Source organism: Phocoena sinus, chromosome 5, assembly GCF_008692025.1.
Source record: "Phocoena sinus isolate mPhoSin1 chromosome 5, mPhoSin1.pri, whole genome shotgun sequence".
NCBI classification, from domain to species: Eukaryota; Metazoa; Chordata; class Mammalia; order Artiodactyla; family Phocoenidae; genus Phocoena; species Phocoena sinus.
The window spans coordinates 22,378,180-22,393,846 of NC_045767.1; the positions used below are offsets into that span (position 1 = coordinate 22,378,180).

General features: G+C 42.2%; 1 protein-coding gene, 1 long non-coding RNA gene and 1 pseudogene across 8 annotated transcripts in view; 1 reads left to right on the plus strand and 2 right to left on the minus strand.

Annotated features, from left to right (window-relative positions):
* The window catches only part of LOC116753884, a 289,521-nt gene that overhangs the window by 206,853 nt on the left and 67,001 nt on the right, over positions 1-15,667 (plus strand). The window lies entirely within an intron of this gene.
* Positions 1-15,667, minus strand: part of SYNPO2 (synaptopodin 2) — a 178,683-nt gene that overhangs the window by 91,791 nt on the left and 71,225 nt on the right. The window lies entirely within an intron of this gene.
* LOC116753883 lies at positions 14,076-14,770 on the minus strand (annotated as a pseudogene).

Here is a 15,667-nt window from a genome sequence, read left to right on the forward strand (position 1 = left end):
CTAGGTAGAACAGTTTTCTTTGCACTTGCAAATGCTTCCAAGATGAAGGGAACCTGTAGAAAGCCCAATGTGGTCATAGATCAAACCATGTTCTCCAGGCCAACTTTACCAATAATAAAGCTGATTTTTCTTTTTCTTTTTTTGGCTCCATCTGTCTAATTCTGGCCTGTTTCTTAATTGGTTCCAAAATTAAAAGGGAGAGAAGGGAATGATTCATTATTGCCCCCTAAAATTTCACAATGTTTATTTGTATAAAAAAAATTAAATTTTACGGAACTTGTTCTTAAAATATTCCTTAGTTTAGACTGGTTTGCATCAACCAAATTTTTGGTAAGTGCCAATGGACAGTAGTTAGATGTTACACTTCCTGCCATGTTCCTGTGATGCAGCTAGCTGAAGAACCATGTTGGCTGTAGGATGGAGGAGACTGAAAGAAGTTGCCCAAATAGAAGGCCACTCTGCTTCCACATTGGAAGATGGAGGTGGCCAGTGGAGACAGGCTGGACTTGGCTAAGATTCTGAAGAAGTTTAGGGTTTTCATTCAGAGCTCATATATATGGAAAGGCAACAAAGGCCCCCCTGCACATCTTACAGTATGATCTCCTCGACTTAATCCTGGAAACCCTTTGGAGCAAATATAACTAAATGCCTACCTTAACCATAACAAAATGGAAAGCTTTATCAAAGCATTTAACACTGAGCAATAACTTCCCGAGTATTCCTTATATGGCATTTGAGGATTCAAGCAAAGCCCCTCGAGTATTCCTTGTGTTTTCAAAACACACTCTTGGTAACCAAATAAACTAACTTGCTAAATAGGTTTATTGACTCCTAGCCAGTTAAATGACCGAATCATTTACCAAAGTCACTCACCTTGGTTCTGGAATGTTGGATCTGTACTCTCTGTTTTGGCAGTAATTGGATATAGCATGGTCGGTTTTCTATTACAACTCCTCTCAACTTATAACAGTAAAATAAGGTTATCTGCATTTGGAAGTATATTTATCTTTTTATTATTTACAAACACATTTGTGATTGGTGAGTTAGGGTAGATGCACGCATGCATCTTGTCCAAGGGAGGTATCAAGTTATTAAAAAGTATACAGTGGAGAAAAAAAAGCTGCAAAACCTATTCCTGTTTTTCTTAGTGAGTATTAAGGAATACTACAGGACAGAATTAGTCACTAGTGCCCTGGATCCTGAAATAATCAATAAATAATCAAATGAAATAATCAAACTACTAGAACTCTAGATTGGCACAAACGGAAGCACAATCTGTGGAAATTTCTCAGTAATACATCTGTTTATCTACACTTTGCTCTCACTAAATCGTTGAGTACCTTAGGTTAGAAATTCAGTTTACTCATCCAAGAGTCTGTGCCTGGTACATGGTAGGCATTTGACATATAATTGTTAAGTGAATGAAAGCAGTTGATAATTTATAACTCAGGAGTAAAATAGATTTCAGGTAGAAGCTTCTGCTAGGTGAGTAATGAACACAATTTACAGGTACCTCTCCAGGAAGCCTCACAAATGTCAGTTATTATCCTTTGCTATCATTATTAAATAGAAGTCCTAAAGAATGAACAGAAATGGCACCTAATATTGTTAATTAAAAGTAGACAAAGAGGGCTTCCCTGGTGGCGCAGTGTTGGGAGTCCGCCTGCTGATGCGGGGGGACATGGGTTCGTGCCCCGGTCTGGGAAGGTGGCGCGGCTGGGCCCGTGGGCCCGTGGGCCATGGCCGCTGGGCCTGCGCGTCCGGAGCGTGTGCTCCGCGGCAGTGAGAGGCCCGCCTACCGCAAAAAAAAAAAAAAAAAAAAAAAAAATTAGAAGAACAAGATATAATTGAAACTATAAAAGCACTCAATCTTTTTCTTATGGTAAGCACCCAATATTAAATGGAAACAATAGAACATTCCCACAAAGCAATTCTATTAAGCTTCACTCTACTTTTTAAGAAGGAAGGTTTTCATCAGTTTTGTTGCCATTTCTACTAATTTTTCATGTTTTAAAAGATAACTGATTTTTTTTTAAAAAAAACACCCTGTAATCAACTTCTAAATAAACAGCTACTTCCACATATTAGTGATCTTGTAGAAAGAACACCCAGAATTTAATAAAACCCCAGAAGACTTTAGAAAAATCTGAATCACAAGAACGTAGTGCTTATTTGGTTTCAGGCCATGGGCTACTGCATTGTTGGGATTTTCTAAGTCAGATAGTGTTGCATTTGGAATATGCCAGCAAGCATTAATAATAATGACCGTAAAAGAAAATCTGGCCTTCCCCAGTCAGATGTAAGACTAGGCTTTCCAAAGCCAGTGTTCTGCTTAGGGCAGCAGAGGGCAGTAAACGCATTGTTAATTGATCACATAAACCTTTTATTACAATCTGGAGAGAAATGTATTTCCATACAACTGCATTTTCCATTTTAAACACTACACGTGTAAGTGGTTTGAAAGACAATACATTTTTTTTTTTGGTCTCAGATGCATTTTTGGAGCCATACAGAACGTTTACAAAGTACAATGAGATATCTATATAGTAATTCAGGGACTTACAGTTCATCTTAATATAACAGAAAAATGAAGACAATACTACATTGGAACCTTGGTCTAAAATTTACCTGTGTAGTGTAGGAGATACTAAATGTGGTAACCTATCAGAGACAGAGTGCTGTGTTTATATTAGCAATGAATTTAAGAGGTGCAAGGGCCCTTGAGGTCAACTAATTAGCCAAGCCCCTGTTTTTAACTGACCTGGAAAGTTTACTGGATTCTCTCAACTGGATAGAAGCTAAGCTATAATCAGAACAGCAGTCTCCTCATTCCTCTCATTCTACAGTTTTTTTTTTTAATTCATTTATTTATTTATTTTTGGCTGAGTTGGGTCTTGTTTGTTTGTTTGTTTGGCTCCACTGCGCAGCATGTGAGATCTTAGTTCCCTGACCAGGGATCAAACCCACACCCCCTGCATTGGAAGCGCAGACTCTTAACCACTGGACCGCCAGGGAAGTACCATGCGTTGGGTCTTCGTTGCTGCGCGTGGACTTTCTCTAGTTGCGGCGAGCGGAGGGCTACTCTTTGTTGCGGTGCGCGTGCTTCTCATTGTGGTGGCTTCTCTTGTTCCGGAGCATGGGCTCTAGGCACGCGGGCTTCAGTAGTTGTGGCGCACAGCCTTAGCTGCTCCACAGCAGGTGGGATCTTCCCCGACCAGGGATCGAACCCGTGTCCCCTGCATTAGCAGGCAGATTCTTAACCACTGTGCCACCAGGGAAGCCCGTACAGTTTTTTATTTTGCCACAAAGGTCTAGGAATCTAACTTGGAAATGCAGTAGTGTTCAAAATCACTCGATCTTGTCTCTGCAAAAGTTTCTTTTCAAGAGGTGGGGAGAAAATAAGCCCAGTAATGTCACATATTTGAAGCTTTAAATTTTTCTCTACCTATGGCAAATCAATATATATATTTCATGATCTTCGAAAGTAGTACCCTGTCACTCCCTAACCTCAACCCCAGGACTAGGTAGAAGACATTGCTCTTTCAACCTCAGCAAACTCACATAAATCTGGTCCCCTTTCCTTCTTGGCATCCTCCAGCACTGTATCATGATTAGAGATGTTACTAAATGAGACCAGAATTGGCTATCGATGCTTTCTTAGTTGTGACCTTCCAAAGCCTGGGCTTCAATCTGGAACATCTGTCATTCATTTTCCCTACTAATTTAGGAATGTCAGCATCAGGGGAAACGGTTAAATGACCAATGGTAAAATGACCTCTGGGAGAGAAGACATCTCAGTGAAGCCAGGACACTGCTGTAACAGTCACACTGAGACATTGCATTTCTGGACTTTGTTGATCTATCTGGAACAGGAGGTCTGACTAGCATTGGTAAGTTCAAGGGCCGCCAGTGACTTTCTTCTGACCCCCGCAGCAATTTCTTCCTTCTTTAAAGAACACATGCTGCAATGAACATTGTGGTACATGACTCTTTTTGAATTATGGTTTTCTCAGGGTATATGCCCAGTAGTGGGATTGCTGGGTCGTATGGTAGTTCTATTTTTAGTTTTTTAAGGAACCTCCATAGTGGCTGTATCAATTTACATTCCCACCAACAGTGCAAGAGGGTTCCCTTTTCTCCACAACCTCTCTAGCATTTATTGTTTGTAGATTTTTTGATGATGGCCATTCTGACCGGTGTGAGATGATATCTCATTGTAGTTTTGATTTGCATTTCTCTAATGATTAATGATGTTGAGCATTCTTTCATGTGTTTGTTGGCAATCTGTATATATTCTCTGGAGAAATGTCTATTTAGGTCTTCTGCCCATTTTTGTTTGTTTTTTTTTTTGTTTATTTTTTGTGGTACGTGGGCCTCTCACTGTTGTGGCCTCTCCTGTTGCGGTGCACAGGCTCCGGACGCACAGGCTCAGCGGCCATGGCTCACGGGCCCAGCCGCTCCGCGGCATGTGGGATCCTCCTGGACCAGGGCACGAACCCGTGTCCCCTGCATCGGCAGGCGGACTCTCAACCACTGCACCACGAGAGAAGCCTTTCTGCCCATTTTTGGATTGGGTTGTTTGTTTTTTTGATATTGAGCTGCATGAGCTGCATGTAAATTTTGGAGATTAATCCTTTGTCAGTTGCTTCATTTGCAAATATTTTCTCCCATTCTGAGGGTTGTCTTTTCATCTTGTTTATGGCTTCCTTTGCTGTGCAAAAGCTTTTAAGTTTCATTAGGTCCCATTTGTTTATTTTTGTTTTTATTTCCATTTCTCTAGGAGGTGGATCAAAAAGGATCTTGCTGTGATTTATGTCATAGAATGTTCTGCCTATGTTTTCCTCTAAGAGTTTGATAGTGTCTGGCCTTACATTTAGGTCTTTAATGCATTTTGAGTTTATTTTTGTGTATGGTGTTAGGGAGTGTTCTAATTTCATTCTTTAGCCAGGACACAGAAGCAACCTAAGTGTCCATCCACAGATGAATGGATAAAGAATATGTGGCACATATGTACAATGGAATATTACTCAGCCATAAAAAGAAATGAAATTGAGTTATTTGTAGTGAGATGGATGGACCTAGAGTCTGTCATACAGAGTGAAGTAAGTCAGAAAGAGAAAAACAAATACCACATGCTAACACATATATGGAATCTAAAAAAAAATGGTCATGAAGAACCTAGGGGCAAGACGGGAATAAAGATGCAGACCTACTAGAGCATGGACTTGAGGACACGGGGAGGGGGAAGGGTAAGCTGGGACAAAGTGAGAGAGTGGCATGGACATATATACACTACCAAATATAAAATAGATAGCTAGTGGGAAGCAGCCGCATAGCACAGGGAGATCAGCTCGGTGCTTTGTGACCACCTAGAGGGGTGGAATAGGGAGGGTGGGAGGGAGGGAGACCCAAGAGGGAAGAGATATGGGAACATATGTATATGTATAGCTGATTCACTTTGTTATAAAGCAGAAACTAACACACCATTGTAAAGCAATTATACTCCAATAAAGATGTTAAAAAAAAAAAAAAAGGAACACATGCTAAGCCTCGGGCTCTAGACCTCTTACTTTCATTTTCACTAGTTGCTTTGTTCTCAGCCAGCTCGCTTTGTTCTAAGTCTGTAGTCTTTCAGCAAGTCAAGGGCCAGGCTGAAATCCCAGAGCAAATTTCTCCAAGGCCAAAGAAGGAAATGTTCTACAGTCTTTGGAAACCAAGAATAAAGAACATTAGTTTATTTTATTTGGATGTTAATATATTGGATGTTACACATTTTTCACGAAAATTAGACATTTTATGGATTAGCTGTGTATCTTCATTACATCATATTCTCTAACAAAGGTTAAAGGTGCATGGATATAGGTCCATGTTTTTTTTGTTTTTGTTTTTGTGGTACGCGGGCCTCTCACTGTTGTGGCCTCTCCCGTTGCGGAGCACAGGCTCCGGACGTGCAGGCTCAGCGGCCATGGCTCACGGGCCCAGCCGCTCCGCGGCATGTGGGATCTTCCCGGACCGGGGCACGGACACGTGTCCCCTGCATCGGCAGGCGGACTCTCAACCACTGCGCCACCAGGGAAGCCCCGATAGGTCCATGTTTTAAGTAGACGCTACATTTTTTGTAAAATATAAGGTTTTTCAAAGCAAAGTCAAAGGGAATACCACCATAGAGGCTCTGGTGTTATAAATTTTACTTAAGATGCTGTATATCTTATGATTTCTTGAGGAGATGGCTAATATCTAAGGGAATTATCCAGAGCTGTGCCAGAAACATGGGGGGAAAACATGGAACCTCTTTGTATAGAAACTACCAGGTACTATTCTATATTCATTTTCCCCAGATGGCAAATGGTTATCTAGAAATGACCATGGATGAGGGGTTTCCCATTGTGCTTTTGGTTGGGTTGGCCAGAAAAGCCACAGAGCCTCAGGCCAAGGACCAAGTGGAGCTTTGTTTTCTTGTTTGTGTGCTGAAATGTATTACTGCCTGGCAAGGATTAGGTGTGGAAACCTGAAGCCAGGGTTTTCAAAATTCTGGCTCTGAGGCAAACCCCAAACAACAAAGGGAAGCAATTTGTTTGGAAAGCCCAGTGTCTGGGAATATCAGAGCTAAAAGGTCAATTGTAGAGTTATCAGGAAGTTCAATGAATACCTTATTAACATGAGAGAGACAGAGACAGAGAGAGACTGAGAGAAAGGAGAAAAAGAAGGGAGGGAGGGAAAGAAAAGGGAATAGCAGCATAGAGTGGGAGTTAAAATGGGCTCCAGGTTAAAAACCACTTACTAGTTCAACCACCTAAGCCTCTGTTTTCTGAAACATTAAATGGGAATAATAATACCCACCTAGGTTACAGGGTTATTCTAAGAATTCATTGACTTAATCTCTGTAAATGACTTAGTGCAGTGTCTGGAACCTGTCAAGTGTGCTCAGTAAAAGCTAACCATTGTTACTCTTATTTTAAAGTAACTGGATAAGAAGGAGGGAAAAGATGTACCCATTGTGAGGTACAGTTCCTTAAACACTCCCATGTTATTAGCTAATCATTTAGAGCCTTGTGAGGAAGGACCTACTCTTCAAGTAGTACATCAGTGGATTCAGGTCCTATAAGAATCTCATCAATTTATTCAACCTTTTGAATTTATAGAATCTATACAACCTGGGACAGACTGGGTCACCATTTGTTCAGTTTGCACCCTGCCCAAGAGGAACAGTTTAGGGGATCTTTCACTTTCCAAGTCTTGCACCCCAGATTTGGATTGCATCATCCCAGAAGAAGTGGCATTCTTTTTTTTAGTTTTGCATAAATGTTCCATATGACCTAGCAGCAGCCCTGCGGTCCAATCCCAAATCCCACAGCTTCATGACCAGACCTTCCAGTCATACCCTGGCTTCCCTTCTCCATGTGAAACTGCAGAGAAGTTCCTCCCTTGGGATCTGCTGGGTAAGGAGGGAGCTGTGCTCCAGAGGCGCAGCCTCTGGGGAAGAGAAATGAATTCAAGCCTCTCCTAGCTGTTGACTCCACCCAGAAACTGCCAGGGAGAGGGAGACTGCCTTTTCTTCCTCCCTAGAGAGCTCATATCTCAATTCTGGCCAAAAGGTATTGCTTGAGTTCTGAGGTGTGGGAGCTAGAGGGAGAGATGATGGAAATAAACCACATTTTGTTTCCCTTTTCACTCCAGCAGCCTGAATGGATGGTGGAGAGCTTCACAGCCATTGTTATTGAGTCCCTCTGTCTGAACTGCCATCCTCTGACCCACCTAAGATTAACTGTGCTTGTCCTGTCAGACTTGGCTTTCTGTGATCTGCAATCCCATCCCCTCTCTATTTCTTCTTAGCATCTCAAATGTAATAATTTAATTCATCCTCAGACATGTTTAACTCTCATTCTCTACCCTACTTTCATACATGTCCTCTCTTTCATTTCTCTTTTCATATGATGGGACAAAATACACCACCACGAGGCAAGCTCAGTAATGTGTATCTGCAGTGGAGTAAGTTCTCACCCAATGGCTGCACCCGTAATTTCCCTCAGTTTGATTTGCCCTCAGCTTTTGGACATTACAGACAGTTTGCATTCCTCAAGCCCAGGATCATGGCTAGTAGGGTAGTAGGGAGAAAAGTGCCTGTCATTCTCCAAAGATACGACCTGCCAACAAAATGTGGATAAGCCCAAGAAACCATTTCCAAACATGGAAACATGAGTGGATCAGTTTGGGGCAGATGGAAGTTTCTGCCAGTTCTGAATTTTGCCAATCTCCCTAGCTGATTTCTCAACCACTCAACACAGGATGAAAGGGGAAAAAATGACTTCTATTTCCAACACTTAGGCTCTATTAGAAATGATAAAAGTTTTTCCATAATAAGTAAAATAGATAATAGAAAAATTAGGGGCCTGAGGATTATCCTGAAACCCTTTACAATTATGGAGAATTCATAGCAAGGTTAAGGTTTTTTTTTTTAAGTAAGAACTGAATATTTTCATTACCTTCTCTGTTTGTAGGTACTTTACAGCTAAGTTTATTTTTGCATTGCCAGAAAATTTTTAGCTGTGCACTGATTAAGGGAAGGAACATGTACCCCCAACCCAAAGGCATAAAAGTTCCAAAAATGCATTATCAATGCTTCCTTTATAAATTGACTGTCTTCTGTCACTCCGTGATTGGGGCTTCAGAAACTTTTTCTTTTGTTTTCCTATTACTTTTCTAATCAGATTTTCTCTATTTCCTTTGCTGACTCTTCTTTCTCCTCTATTCCTAACAGTAGGTTCTCTCAGGGCAAATTTTTGGCTTTTCTCTCTGAAAGCAATCCCTCAGTGGGCTTCTCTGCTCTCAGGGATTCAGCCATTGCTTCTACGTGGATTCTTCAAATCTACAACCACATTAACAGCTGGTTGCCAGTCATCCACTACATGAAAGCCTGCTCTGTCTTCAAAACAATAGATTCAAAAGTAAAATTACATCTTTTCTACAAACAAGGCCCTAGCTTGTTATCCTGTCAGTGGAGTTAAGACTTAAATGAAGGTAACATCCAAAGAGCCATATACTAGAAATTGACAAGGGATTAGAAATAAGCTTGCCTTCCTGGTGATTCACTGCATCACTTTTGGGACCAAACATTTTATGGGTTACTTAATTCTCTATTGCTTTACATTTGCGTGTCAGTGATTTGATGAATATTTATTAAGCACTTACTCTGTGCCAGGTGCTGCTCTAGATGCAGGCAAACAGCAGTGAACGTGAAAGACCCTAAAGGACTTTGCAATTTTAGAGGGAAGAAGCCAATGATAAACTCATAAAAATATAAAATAAAGTACCAATAAGAGCAATATAGAGGGTAAAAACAGGCTAATGCAACAGAGCAGGGATAGGATGGGGTGGAGGCTGCTTTAGATGGGTGGTGCCTCTCTGAGGAGGTAGTATTAGAATTTACACCTGGATAACAAAGATACAGAAATGCAAAGATGGGATGCAACATACTAGGAAAAGTATGTTGCAGTCCAAAGGGAGAGTATATTCAAAGGCTCTGAGATGTGGACAAGCTTAGCATATTTGAGGAAAAGTAGAAGGAAATGAGGCAGTAAAAGGCAGGTATCAACTCATGTGGACTCTGTAGGGCATGGTTTTTCAACCTTGGCACTATTGACATTTGAGACCAGATAATTCTTTCTTGTTGGACCCTGTTTTGTGTAGTGCAAGGTGTTTAGCAGCATTCCTGGGCTCTACCCACTAGACTCCAGTAGGCTCTCCCCAGTAGTAGCAACCAAAACACGTCTCCAGAAAGTGCCAAATGTCTTTGGCATTGTGAGGGTGAAATAGTCTCCAGTTGAGAACCACTGCTGTAGGCCAAGATAAGACATTTGGATGTTATCCTAAGCGCAGTGGGAAGCTATTAGAACATCTTAGGCAGAGAGTGATAAGAAATGAGTTGCACTGTAGGACGTTTACACTGGCTTTTGTGGAAAGAGACAAGAGTAGAGGCAGGGAAGAAATCAGAAAGCTACAGCATAAGCTTAGGTCAGACACAATGGACTGAAATGGTAGCCAAGAGGATTCATCTAGGAATTAGGTAGAGGGGGTTGAAAGGAAGAAAAGAATCAAGCATGTTGCTTAGGTTCTTTGCTGGAGCCATGAAGTAGTTGGACCTAAGCCTTAAGCCTGAGATGGTAGTGCCATTTATTGACAGGGAAGACTAGGAAACAGAGCGGTGGGTGCAGGAGATAGAAATCAAGAATTCTGTTGGCCATACTAAGTTTGAGATGTCTATTAGGTATCCAAGTGCAGATGTGAAGCAGGCAGTTAGATACATGAGTGTGGCACCTCATGAGGGGGTGTCAAGATTGGAGGACAGTCAGGACAGAGGACAGTCAGGATTGGAGATTTAAATTTATAGGTGGAATTTGAAGATGAGAACTAGATGGGATTCCCTAGTGTATTAATTTCCTGTGGATGATATAACGAACTGAGTACACACTGGTGGCTTAACACAACACAAATGTATTCTTTCACAGTCTAGAGGCCAGAAGTCCAAAATCAAGGTGTCTGTAGGGGCTGTACTCCCTCTGGCGACTCTAGGGGAGAATCCATTCCTCACTTTTTCTAGCTGCCGGTGGCTGTCAGCAATCCTTGACTGCGGCCTTTTGGCCACACCTCTCCAAGCTCTACCTCTTTGGTCACAATGCCTCCTCTTCTGTTTGCCAAATCTCCCCTGTGTTTCTCTTATGAGGACATTTGTCATTGGATTTAGGGCCCACCTGAATAATCCAGGATGATCTCTTCATCTCAAATTCCTTAATTTAATTACATCTGCAAAGATTCCTTTTCCAAAATCAGGTAACACTCACAAATTCTGGGAATTAGGATGGTGACATCTCTTTGGGGCCACCACTCAGCCCACTACACCTAGGGAGAGAGTACAGATAGAGAAGACGAAAGGCTTGCTCCAAGGCTGGCACTCCAATGACAGCGCCTTGGAGACTCCAACACACAGAAGTTAGTAGAGGATGAAGAGCTAGGAAAGAACAGCCAGACAGTGCAGGGGCCACAGACGACTAGAGCGAGAGCCTGGGGTTCCTGTTTCTTTTCTCTCTCTCATGTTTCTTTGCACCATATTTGTCCCAGAATAACTTTGAAAGATACTCCTTGAACTGAAATGAATGTTTACAGTGATCTTCTTAAAAAGCACATTGTTCAGGCCATTAAACTTCCTTGAGCTTGTTGGAAAAACTCAGGGGTAATCATCCACACGTTTATTGCTTTAGGTGAGCACATGGAAAAAGAGCGAGAGAAAAAAACCGTTTCATTTTGTGCCAAGTTTTTACTATAAAAGTAACCATCATTCTTCTTTTAATTCTTTATTCCCAAGGCACAAAGGACTAACATTTGAAACCTATTTAGCAAATTCTTTGAAACTTGTAGCAAACTTCCAAAGTTAAATTTAGGATTCAAACCTCTGTGATTGGTCAGTGAAGTGAAAGGGACAGAGAGTAATGGTTCAAGGAAACTGCTTTCCTCTGATGCCCTGATATGGTAACGGAAAATATATCTTCACTCCGGGGGAAGAATATTCATTGTCTTTTCATAAAAGTAATAGATTCAGTGTTACCAGTAACTTTAGAGTCGATACTTCTCAGCTTTACATACTAATGAACAAATATATCCTAAAACCCTTTGAATAGAAATATATCATGTAGGATCAAAATGTCATCTGTCTTACAGTATAAAAATTGGTAACTTGGAGAAATACATTTTAAATCAGAGTAAAATGAATGTATGGCATCAGAATGCAGGAACACTAGTCCTTCCCCCGCACCCCCAGGTCTGGCTCTCTTACTGGATGGCAAGGTACTCTAGGTCCTACCTCTCAAAAACTCTAGGGGGAGCAATTTGAGGGAAACTTTCAACTTTTCTTCTAGTCATCTTCCTTCTAGAAGGAGAACGATGACTGAAGCAGTCTGTTTCCTGAGATGATTGAAGACTGCAAGAGGAGGCTTGAAGAATTCTCTGTAGTTTCCCTGGGCTCACACAACCGTGGACAAGTTGTAGGGCGGAGCTATTCAGGATCCTCATCCCCTCCACTGGAGATGGATTCAGTACTTGCAGTCTTGTACTTTTGACCCTCTCCTCCATCTCCCACCCTCACTCCTACCTGCCACAGGGTCCTAAGAGGTAAACAAAACTATATAAGGCTGAGTTCTGCTTGTCTAGGGCCTTACACCTCCCAATCAAGTACAAAATCCACTAAGTAATGGACCAGTCAATTAACTTGGTGTACGAAGTTGAAGACAAGTGCACTTTATCCTTAAAATCGGAGGATTTAAAGTAATATGACGTGTCTGAACATCTTTGAGATCACCTCCCACCACCCCCACTACCATACACGCACCACATATATCCAAACCAATATTCTGATCTGAATAAGCATTTGGATGGTAATGTCAACTAATGGAAACATAAACAAACCACATTTTTTTGAGATGCAGAAAGGATGCAAACAATGCCTACTAATCGAGAACACAACAGAGTAAATTGAAAAGTGCCTTGAAAAATAAAAGTTAAAGCAGGAAAAGTGTCAAGGAATTGCTGAAGCTAAGAAATGATGCACGACTTGCCAAAAGTCGAAAGTTCAACAAGCAGCTCTTTGATGTGACTAGAGAATTAACTCGTCTCTGCATTGTGTTCACTACATAAGTGGAGGGGTATTTTGGCAAGAAAAGTGGCAGCAGATTCTTGGCTTTTCCCATCAGGCTCTGACAGGAGGGAGCAGCCCTGGGTTCCAGTGCAGACTCTGTGACCTTCCCCTTTTGTGACTGAAATAAGTCCTTGTCCCCTTCTGAGGCCCTCTTTCTCCATCAAAATAGGAGCAATAACGAACACACACACATTCGAAGGTTTCTTGTAAGGATAACATGTATTAGCAGATACGAAAGTGCTTTGAAAAAGTTTAAAGTTGCAAGTCATTTTATCATGTAGTAAAGGGAATCAGGATTGAGATTTTTCTGACACTACTCAGTCCTCGTAATCAACTAGGATAATCATTGTTTGCATCACACGTCCTCAGATAGTAATTAGAGTAGCTACCATGTATTTAGTGTCACATGAACAGAGCATTTAACAATAATCTTTGATATAGGGTTATTACTTCCATCTTCACAGATGACAAAAATAAAGTCCAGAGGGATTAAATGGCTTTCCAAACCACAATTCTGATAAACGGAGGAGCTGGGGTTTGAATCCAGATCCGATTCCCAGGCACATTCTCTTACGTAGTAGGTCACACAGAATGAAGACCAGAGAGATGTGAAACATGGCCCCCAATTGCATGGGTGTGTGTATTGGTGGACCCCAGCCTACCTATTCTCTTCACTAATTCTCAAGAGCCTTTCAAGTCAGCAGCATCCACTAGGTCCCTGACATGGAAGATCACAGGGAACTTCCCTTGGGAGGTGCCTCCTGTGTTTGTGGGGAATGGTTTTTCCAAATAAAGATCCCACTTTCAAAGACCTTTGCCAGGACACTCTTTGGACCTATTGTGAGTGAGTTCATAAGCTTTTTATCACCATGTTATCTTCCTGCATCTATTCTCCATGTACCTAAAGAAAAGGAATAAGATCACCCAAGCTCTATGGCTTAGAAACCATTTTATTTTACTGTTGAGTTACACTTGCTTCCACCCGTCCCACCAAGCTTCCTCCCTGTTGTTTTATTATGAGTGCTCAATAAGTATTATTGATTGACTGGGTGTCTAAGTAGGGACTGATTTACCCAATAAGGAATATTTTTTTTTCAGGTTCAACAAATGTTTTGTTTGCTATTTTGATGACTACAGATAAATGTTTCCACTATGGAAAAGAAAGTTAGCACAGTACATTCTCACGACTGGGTAACGGATTTTCTGAAGTCGTTTTCATTAGGGCAAAAACTTAGAAAAAAACAACCTGAATACTGGAGGCCAGTACTTTATATAAAGTCCCTTGTAAAAACAAAACAGAATAAAAACAAACCAAAAAGAAGAGGGCAGGGCAAAATTTAAAAAAAGAAAAAGGTAAAAGACAGGGAGAAAGGACACAACGGGAGCCGACTCATTGCTCCTCTTCAGCCGCCTCTTTGGTCTCGTCCTCGGGCTCCCTGCCCTCCTTCACCGAAAGAGCTTCTAGCTTCTCAGCTACTTTCTCGGCACTGTCATTTTTGCCTGTTCCTTTCTTTTCTCTCTCTTCAATCTCTTTCCTGCATTCTTCAAACTTCGAATTTCTGTACGTTCTCGGCGTTAAGGAAGCGGATGGCCGGCAGCTCCTGCTTGGGGCGCTGGCCGGCGAAGTCGGCGTGGGTAGTCCAGACCCAGGCGCGGTCACTGCCCGCGTTCGGCTTCAGCTCCACCACCGGCATGATGCAGTGGTTGGCGCAGGTCTGGAGGGTCTCGTCCCTGCGCATGAGGAAGCGGATGGTCCCCTTCTCCTCGTGCTTCAGCAGCTTGACATGCCTTGTACCCAGCTCCTTCCCCTCCGGGAGGTCGTTCTCCGGAAGCGAACCGGAACAGCTTGGCCCGCATTGGAAAAAGCTCCTCTTCATCTTCTTCCAGCGTTTTAATTTCTTGCTCAGGAAGAGAAACTATGGGCTCAAACTGGGGGTCATGGTTGGACTCGTCGGCATTCTCGGTGGAGGTGTCGTGCTCCTCGTGGGTGTCCTTGGCGGCCGCCATGAGCGCGGCGGCGGCGGCTCGGCTAGCTCCGTGGTCGCGGCCTCCGCGGCCTCCCGGCGGCCGGTCGCAGTTCCTGCCTCCGCGTCTGGCGCCGGCGCCTCCCTCCCATCCGCTCTTCCCTCCGCCCCGCGACCCGAACCCCGACCGCTGACCCCGGCGGCGGGAAACGCGCTGCCGGGAGTAATGGTGATGTTGACAAAATTACGGTAATTACAAGCTAAAAGAATGAAGTTGTGACTACTTATATCTACATTGTGTAATGTGAGTGTGCTGGTCCGATAACTTGTTCTGTGTTCTTATGTCTCCTCCTCCTGTCTGCAACTCTTGGAGCTGTTGGCCACAGTTTACTCCTTGAAACCACTTCCTCCCTCGGCTTCCATAAAGCTTATACCATCCCGATTCTCCACAGCCTCTACTTTAATAACTGCATCTTCTCAGTTCCCTTCAAGAACTTTTCTTCCACTTCGTATTCCTCATACATGGACATTACCTCCGGTCTTATCGGTCCCCTAGCTTCTCTTCAAAATCAGTCCCCATCTATGGAGATGGCTTCTGAATCTGTCTTCAAACCCCTAATCTCTCTCCTCATTTCCAGTTTGTATCTGCTTTTCATCTGGATTCCATCTTACTCTGTGTTTCCCAGGTTAAAAACCTTTGAAATAATCTTTGATGATTTCCCTTAGGTTTCCAGAACAGTTCATACAATTCCTCCTATTTCCTTAGTAATAGTTCTAGAATGTATTATGCCTTCTTTTTTATTTATTCAAAATATATCTATTGAATTCCAGGCCCTCATCTTGAAAAATGCACAAACTTCTGAGTAAGGCCCTGTTTCCTTTTTCTTATCCCTTCTATTTTTGCACATGGTTGCCAAATTTGTATTCCCCAAATACTTTTTTTACTTTCCCACTCTTGCACTTGACCTCTTAAGACAGCTCTGCTTTATCTATGAAATGAAGTCCAAATTCTTTGCCT